The 9,030-nt window shown below is 50.9% G+C and overlaps 1 pseudogene; it reads right to left on the bottom strand.

Annotated features, from left to right (window-relative positions):
• Nucleotides 1-8,911: 8,911 nt before the first annotated feature.
• On the bottom strand, nucleotides 8,912-9,030 carry LOC143936486 (5S ribosomal RNA; annotated as a pseudogene).

Raw genomic sequence — 9,030 nt, 5'->3', positions numbered from 1 at the left:
GTCGCCATACGCACATTATTCTAAGTTCGGTTGTCTGCTCGTTTCATTTATGCAGCTCGTTTCAGTTATGTCTTTCTTCACATTTTCCAGTCTTACCTCCACGATTTAGCTAGACATCTCTCTGCAGGCATAGGAGTCTCATACAAACTTACCTTCATCTCCTCAGATCAGTCGAGTTTTCAGTAGGTCCAACCTGCACCGGGTCGGACGGTGCCTCCTTAGGTAAGAGAATCTTCGGGAAGGGAAACGCCCACAAGCGGTAGTACCCTTCTCAAAAAAAAAAAAAAAAGTTTGCTTAGGAGTCTCCTACGAGTCTTGTAATCCATGTCACCCTCTTAGGTTTCGTATAGGAGAAAAACCCGGTCCCAGGGATTAATAAAGCTTACCAAGCCCGGATTTTGCCACCATGTCCCAGGCTGGCAGCGAGGACTACACGGCTCCGTTGTCTCCGTCTCTTTTCTCAGAGAGCGGCAGCCAAAGGTCCTTCAGAACATGGACCATCCCCAGGCTGACGGCCGAGTTGAGGCGTAGGGGCGTACCCTTCCCAGCTACAGCCAGAAAGGCCGAGCTCTTCAGGCTCCTTTTTCCTCCCCCAGCCGCGGTTGAGGATAGTGCCCAGCAGGCCTCCCTGGGCTCCATCGCGGCCTCCATCACGCAGCTTCACACGCTGGTGTCATCCCTGACGACCTCAATGTCAGAAGTTCAGAGTCGGGTGGCCCTCCTCGAGACCCGCCCAGTCGTTTCTCCTCCTATACCAGCTTCACAAGCAGTGGAGAACACCAGCGCAGGTACCCCCGGGTGTACACCAGTAGTGTACCCTTCCCATTTAATATCAGCCAACATCAGGAAGGACATCCTAGAGGGAAAGGACGTCAATCTGGCCTCGCTACTGATATCCATTCACGAGCTGGCAGAAAATAAAGCTTATACTTGGGGGGACGTGTCGGTGGTCCTCAAAGCCAAAGACCCCAGGCTGGACAGAAAGCTGTCAGTCACCGAGTTCACCCTGGCCTTCGGCATGCTGAGGGATGTCATCTGCTCGGCCTCCCCCGGCAGAAGGGAGGAACTGGATCGTTACCTCCACGTAGTAGTCGACCTGGGGTACAAATACGGCGGTTTCGCTTTTTATGACTATCACCGCTCCTTCTCCGCTAAGGCGGCCGCCAGGCTCTCTCAATTTCAGTTACCTACGGATTGGAGTGCCTTGGACACCGAGTTGTTCTGCCGACACTTCGCAGGGCTGCGGTCTCCTCTTTGTGCCATCTGCCAGTCAGCTACTCACACCGCGACTTGGTGTGCCAGCTCGGTGGCAACCCCGCCTGTAGACGGTCCATCAACCTCAGGTTCTGCCCAGGCCCTACCAGCGCCGGCACGCCTGCCTCAGACAGATAAACTGGGGCGCCCGGTCAAGACCTTGGGTGGCGCAGCCATCTGTAACAACTTTAACAGTGGGTCGTGCAATTTCAGCCAGTGCAGGCTGCTCCATGTATGCTCACGGTGTAATAGAGCTCATCCCAGGCTCATGTGCGAGCTTAAGCAGGCTAGGAAATCATGACTGAGCCGGGTCAACGTGTCGTGGCTCGGTGTCTACCTCGCCAATCACCCCACCCCCTCACTTGCCACCTACCTAGTCCAGGGCTTTACTCAGGGCTTTCATACAGGACTTATTTCCCTCCCTCACCTCACACACGAGTGCCAGAACCTGCGGTCAGCAGCCACCGACGTACAGGCCATCGACCAGCTGTTACAGGCAGAACTAGACCGGAATTTCATCATAGGCCCTTTCACGAAGCCCCCATTTAACACCTGGCGAGTCAGCCCTATTGGGCTTGTCAAGGGCAAGTTCTCAAATAAACTTAGGTTGGTCTACGACTTGTCAGCGCCTTATTCTTCCTCTGTCCCCAGTCTTAATTCTCTTATCCCCTCCGAGGAGTTCTCCCTCAAATACGCGTCCGTAGACATGGCCATCCAGGCCATTCTCAAGTCAGGCACAGGTACATGGCTCTCCAAGGCCGACATCTCGGACGCCTTCAAGCTCCTTCCTATCCATCCATCTCTCTGGTGCTGGCATGGCATCAAATGGAGGGAGCTCTACTATTTTGCCACTAAGCTGACCTTCGGGTCCAAGAGTAGCCCCTGGCTCTTCGACTCGTTTGCGCAGGCTCTCGAATGGATCTTGCTGCACGTAGCCCAGTGCCAGGGAGTCATACACTACTTGGATGACTTCCTGCTGGTCGAGTCACCTGGCTCCCTTCCAGGGGATTTGGATAAACTAAGGGTGGTCTTCAATAATCTTGACGTCCCGATTGCTGAGCACAAGGTAGAGGGCCCTGCGCAGGCAATCACCTTCCTCGGGGTCAGCTTAAATACCAGCACTATGCAGGCCAGCCTTCCCCCGGATAAACTAAGCCGCATCAGGTCGGTCATGAGGGACTTCACCCGCACCAGAACTTGTACCAAGAGGCAGTTACAGTCCCTTCTCGGTATGCTTAATTTTGCCATGCGCATCATCCCTCAAGGTCGCGCTTTCATATCACGCCTGTTAGTCCTACTGTCTCATTCACAAGACCCGGAGCATATCCTCAGCCTGGACCCCGCAGCTGTAGCAGACCTTGCCATGTGGGAAGAATTCCTGACGTCCTGGAATGGCGTGTCCCTCTTCATTCCCTCCGTGTCCTCCTCATCGCCGCAGGTCGTGACCGACGCAGCGGCCTCCACGGGTTTTGCGGCAATTTTTGGCCACCTCTGGCTTGCAGCCCCTTGGCCTCCTCAGATACTGGCTATTCCGGGCTTCACCGAGACGTCCTCCCTATTTGAGTTGTACCCCATCGTAGCCGCTGCCCATACGTGGGGCCGCAGTTGGTCCGGTCAAACAGTGACCTTTTCAACGGACAATCTCGCCACTGCGGAAATCATTAACAAAGGCAGGTCCAAGTCTCTGGAGATTATGTCCTTCCTGCGGCGACTGGTCCAGCTCTCGTTATTGTTTCAATTTAATGTCCATTGTGCCTTTATCCCCGGTAAATGTAACCGGGCAGCGGACGCCCTTTCCCGCTTTAACTTAGTTTCCTTTTTTGATCAGGTGCCCGGAGCCGGACCAACGTCAGCAGTTATCCCGGACTGGTCTCAACTGACCCTGGATTAACCCCTCACCTAGTAGCCGCGACTCAACTCATCAATCACTCCCTCGCAGACAATACCCGCAAGGCCTACCAAACAGCCTGGAGGGCCTTTAACCGCTTCTTAACGTCTCACTCCACAGAGACCTCCCGGGTCAAGCAAGTTCTGGCCTTCGTTGCCCATTGCCACTCGGACTTGGCGCTATCCGTCAACACGATCCGACTATACCTGGCCGGGGTACAACATTTTACGTCCCTCCAGGACCCCGCTGAACCCTCCTTGTTCACTTTCCACGCCATTCGGGCCGTCATGCGTGGCATCCAGAAACGCCAGCCTGCGGCCTCCCTCAAACGCTTGCCTATCACAGGAGACATTTTCAGAAACATGTCCGATATTTTGGCCACTGCACCTTTCGGACTCCACACTAGTACCATTATACAAGCAGCCATACACCTGGCCTTCTACGGCTTCCTGCGGCCAGGCGAGTTTACCTCCAGTAGCCCCTCAGCTCGCACGCTATGCAAGCACCACCTGGTCAGGCACGGAGACCATTTCATCCTGCATATAGCAGTGTCCAAGACGCAACAACTTGGCCCGGGGACGGACATACATTTTTATAAAACTAACAACCGCTGGTGCCCGGTCGCCACGCTCACCCGCTTGTTGACCCTTCTGGCCGATCAACCAGGAACTGGCCCGCTTCTACCATTCCACGGTAAGCCACTGAACGCAGCCCAGTTCATGGAGCATGTCAGGATACTCCTGAGCATCCTTCACCTCGATCCGGCTCACTACTCCGGACATTCGTTTCGGATCGGAGCAGCTTCAACTGCCTCTCGCCAAGGGGTCCCGGTCCACATCATCAAAAAGTTGGGTAGGTGGAAATCCGCCTGCTTCGCCCGTTACATACCCAATCCGCAAGTAGAGATGGCCCAGGCCTTCATCAAGCTCACCCAGTAACAAACTCGAATCAATAAAGGCATTCCCTACCTGTATGTTTTTGCCCCCTTATTTTGGTATACCCTACGTTAGGCCAGGGCACACTTTCAGGTCCGGTTCAAGTAAGCGAGTTTTGTGTTATCCTTGTTTGTCATCCTTATCCGTATCGGTCAGAGGGCTCTGGGCCATAAATGGAAAGGCCAGTATGGTGGCCTGGAATTATGGGTGGAGCCCGGTGGAGTATATAACCAGCCCGTTCGCCTGGCTCCCTCGTCGGTTCCGGTGCGCGATACCCGCCCACCCATCCCCTGTCAGGGCATTTCTCAAGCATTATACTCCCGGGCGAGTACTCATTTCACTCCATTTCATTTTCATTTCATTCATTACTCATTTCTCTATCAAGGGTATGCCCCCTTATTTTGGTATACCCTACGTTAGGCCAGGGCACACTTTCAGGTCCGGTTCAAGTAAGCGAGTTTTGTGTTATCCTTGTTTGTCATCCTTATCCGTATCGGTCAGAGGGCTCTGGGCCATAAACTATTGTTTTTTGTTTCTTTGATGTTACTGATTGTCTTTTATTTGCATAGCGGTATCAGACGTGACATTTACCACTGCCGGGACTGGGGGGACTAGGATTCGGGGGCTCCCTCTCCGACCTGTCTACCCAATAACCCAAGTAGGACAGCGCTTTAAACCCAGTGTACATCTGGTAAGCGCTATAGCATAATTGTGCTGTTTTAGTATACCCTTCCTGTACTGTTGAGTGCGGACAACCCTTAATTTCCCTCTCCCCCTGGGGTTGGGGTGCCCGGCCTCTTTTTCCCTTTACCTTTCCTTCCATTTGCCCTTCCTTTCTCCCCCTTAGTTCCCGCCATGCATTACCTACCCAAAACCTACCTTGGTTCAACTTTCTTTGCTTTTCTCTGACGTCCCCCTCCCCCTCCCCGAGGAGCGATGGGAGACTCAGTCAAGGTCACCTCTCTAAACGTTAAGGGACTGAACTCCCCTGAAAAACGGTGGATCCTCCTGGGAAAACTGAACACATCCTGTACTGATGTGGCCTTTATACAAGAAACACATTTTAAAAATACTAGCCTCCCCTTTCTATGGTCGAGATCCTTCCCTAAGGTCTACCACTCTACTAACCCCTCCTCTCCATTCTGATCTCTAGCAGGCTCCCCTGGGTTCTCCAGGATTCTCTGGTGGACCCTGGGGGCCAATATCTTTTTCTTAGGGGCCACATTGGAGAGCGCCTTTTTACATTTGCCACTGTGTACGCTCCCAATGATCACCAAGACACGTTCCTCAGAACTACCCTGCACAGATTATGTGACTTTCGGGAGGGCCAATTGATATTAGGTGGGGACTTTAATGTCCCCTTTCGCCATCGGTTGACACTTCTGCCTCTTGCTCCTCGCTCCCTACCCCTCACCTAGGTCTCTATTCTGGCACCTTAATGAGAGCCTCATCCAGATACCGGAAGTTTTAGCAGATGTGACCAGGGAATTGAACCTTTATTTCCAAGAAAACTAAAGCAGGACTGTGACCCGGGGATAATTTGGGAGGCTCACAAGTCAGTACTCCGCAGGGTACTTATCAGGAACAGCTTGCTAATCTGTTTCGTGAACTTGCCTCTGTGGAAGCGAAACATAAACATACCCCCTTACGGACCTTAGAGATTGAATTGGGGACACTCCATACCCATATTGCTGTCCTTCTCCATTATAAAGCGAAAGCGGCACTCCAGTTCTGTCGTAAACTGACGTAGGAGTCAGAGGACAAATGCAGAAAAATCTTAGCCAGGTCGGTAAAGGAGTTGAAATCTTGCTCTTACATACCACAGTTGATAGATGAGAATGGCCAGAGGGCCTCTACCCCAACCCAAATAGTTGAAGTCTTTGAAAAATGTTACTCTGATCTCTACAACCTGCCCGATTCAGGGTCTGGACAGGACAATATAGACAGATATGTAACCGGTTCTGGTCTACCAACCCTCTCATCGGAATCACGGGAGTACTTGGAGGACCCGATCACACTGGAAGAAGTCCAGACGGCCGTGGGACCTCCGAAGGTGGGTAAGGCTCCGGGCCCTGCCGGATATACCGCACAATACCTTAAGACCTTCCTCCCTATTCTCGGCCCGCGCTTGGTGAATTTATTTAATACTCTGAGCTCAAATGGGGATTTTCCTGAGGATACCCTTAGAGCCCACATCTCGTTGATACCTAAGGAGGGCAAAGACCCGGGCCTATGTGGGAGCTACAGACCCATTTCCCTCCAAAATTCGGTCCTAAAACTATTCTCTAACACCTCGCCACGTGATTGGCACATCACTTGTAGTCCCTTATACATATTGACCAGTTAGGTTTTATTCCCACCAGGGAAGATAAGGACAACACCACTAAGGTGCTTACCCTGATCCGTAAAGCAAAGTCATCTGGGACCCCTTGTCTTTTCATGAGTACTGATGTCGAGAAGGCTTTTGATCGGGTCAAATGGACATTAATGTTCTCGGTCCTTTGCCATATAGGTCTGAGTGAACGGATGCTGGCATGGATAAGTAAGATATACTCACGTACTTACATTCCACCGGACATCGCGCGTACGTTTATGTTGAACTTCCCCCCACCCCTTGTCACTAAGATCCGCAGTTTGCTTCACGGGTGGCATTCTGGCCTCCATTCCTGGTTCAGCAGATGCAATCTCATTAAAATGAACATACTCCCTAAATTTACTTATCTTTTCCAAGCTCTCCCGATCCAGATTCCAGTCCTGTTTTTTAAGCAAGCTCAATCCTTGCTCACTCAATTTAAGTGGGCCCACAAAAATCCCAGACTTAAGCGGTCACAGCTGACATTGTCTAAACAACAGGGAGGGTTGGTTCTCCCTAACTTGCGACGCTACTACCTGGCCTCCCATCTGGGCCGTGTATTGGACTGGAATCGAAACAAACTTTCTAAGCTCACTCCCGAATTCCGCTAAGAAGCGCCATGTAGTGCTATAAGTATTTACCCACAGAATTTATGTCACATCCCACTATAGGGGCTTAGTTGAAAGTCAGTCACCTGATCGCTACCCAAAACACACTCACGTCTTTGACTTCCCCCCTATTCCCTATACGTGGCCATCCAACCTTTGAACTGGGGACCCACTTAGAAATTCCAACCTAGACAATGCGTCTAAATTCGTCATTGATGGAAAATGGCCTTCTTTCTCAATCCTAACAGATCCGACAGGGCTTTTCCAACTGCCTTTTTGGAGAGCGGCGCAACGACATCATTTTCTCCATTCCATCCCCAATCCTCAAACGTTCGCCCGCCCTCAGACGGAGTTTGAGACTCTATGCAGGAGCGAAGGCCCTTTGGCCCACATTCTCTCTCAAACAGATTACCCACACTTAACCTGTCTGTCCAACTGGGAAAAGGACCTTAATTGCTAATTTTCCCCAGCACAGAGACAACGCATTATCACTTTGGCTCTCAAAATGTCGCTGTGCACGAAGATACAGGAGACGAATTTTAAACTTCTCACCAGGTGGTATTTGACACCATCAAAGCTGCAGAAATGTTTCTCCTCTTCCTCGAACATATGCTGGAGGTGTGGAGAAGAAGAGGGCACGTTGCTGCACATTTTTTGGTCCTGCCTCAGCTTGGTGGACTTCTGGACAGAGATCCGATGCATAACACAAAAATTCACAGACTTCTCCATCCAGGAGGAGGCTGCATTCTTTCTCTTGCACCATTCACAGATTCCCATTAAGAAGTACAAAAAAATCTATTTTACGTCATGTGATAAATGCGGCGAAATCCTGCATCCCTCTCTATTGGAAAAAATGTTCCTCCCCTTTCATTACTCACTGACTTAAGAAAATAGAGGACATTAAAAAAAATGGAGGACTTGATCCTCACATCACAAGGTATACAAGAATTTTTTAAACAAACCTGAGACATCTGGAATACCTTTATATTCTCACTGGAAGGATGTCGCCTGCTATCGCCTTAGTGCTCTGAGCTTTCCTTGACTGGCCCCTTGGACAGTGGCTGCCATCGTGTCTCGTCCCCTCTTCTCCTTTTCTGATCTTTCAACCCTTCTCTTTTCTGCCTTCCTCCCCTATCTCTCACCCCCTCCACCCCCTCTCTCTTTTGGAAAGAGTGGAAAATTGGGAATGACGGCCCCACACCCCCCTCTGGATGGATTATGCCGGAGGGACCTGGGGGTTTGTGTGACCCTGGATCTTGGTACAGTACTTTATCCGTGCCTCGAATCATTGTGATTGATGGAAGGCAGACTCACAGTTGCGAATATACCTGTATCAAGTATTGTTCAGCTGCTTTTTGCTCTGTATTTCTCTGTTGCATTATGTACTTGGGGGACCGTCTTCCCCTATTTGGAGAAAAAATTATATTTAAAAAAAAAAAGAAGCCTACGACACCTGGTATTCCCAGGCAGTTTCCCATCCAGGCATTAACCAGGCCTGACCCTGCTTAGCCTCCAAGATCAGACGAGATGGAACAGATTCAGGGCGATGTGGCCGTAGCCGATATCTTCAGGCACTCTCAACTCTCTTGACAAACACCAAGATGGTCACCTTGGAAACAAGCGGAAAAAAATAGGTCAACGGCCACAACATAAAAAGAAGCCTACGGCATCTGGAAATCCCAGGCGGTCTCCCATCCAGGTACTAAACTGGTCCCAACCCTGCTTAGCCTCTGAGATCAGATGAGATTGGGCTCTTTTAGGGTGGTGTGGCTGGAGGAGATTTCTTCAGGCACTCTCAACCTTGACTAACGCCAATATGGTCACCTTGGGAAACAAACAAAAAAATCAAGTCAACGCCAACAACATGAGAAGAAGTCTACAGCACCTAGTATTCCCAGGTGGTCTCCCATCCAGGTATTAACAAGGCCCGACCCTGTTTAGTCTCTGAGATCAGACGAGATCTGGTGCTTTCAGGGTTATGTGGCCATAGGC

The sequence above is a fragment of the Lithobates pipiens genome, unplaced genomic scaffold (genome assembly GCF_037356315.1).
Source record: "Lithobates pipiens isolate NorthernLeopardFrog02 unplaced genomic scaffold, aLitPip1_a1.2 Scaffold_28, whole genome shotgun sequence".
In the NCBI taxonomy this organism is placed as follows: domain Eukaryota; kingdom Metazoa; phylum Chordata; class Amphibia; order Anura; family Ranidae; genus Lithobates; species Lithobates pipiens.
Note: the sequence above shows the minus strand (reverse complement) of the source record. Positions and strands in the feature narration are given on the sequence as shown.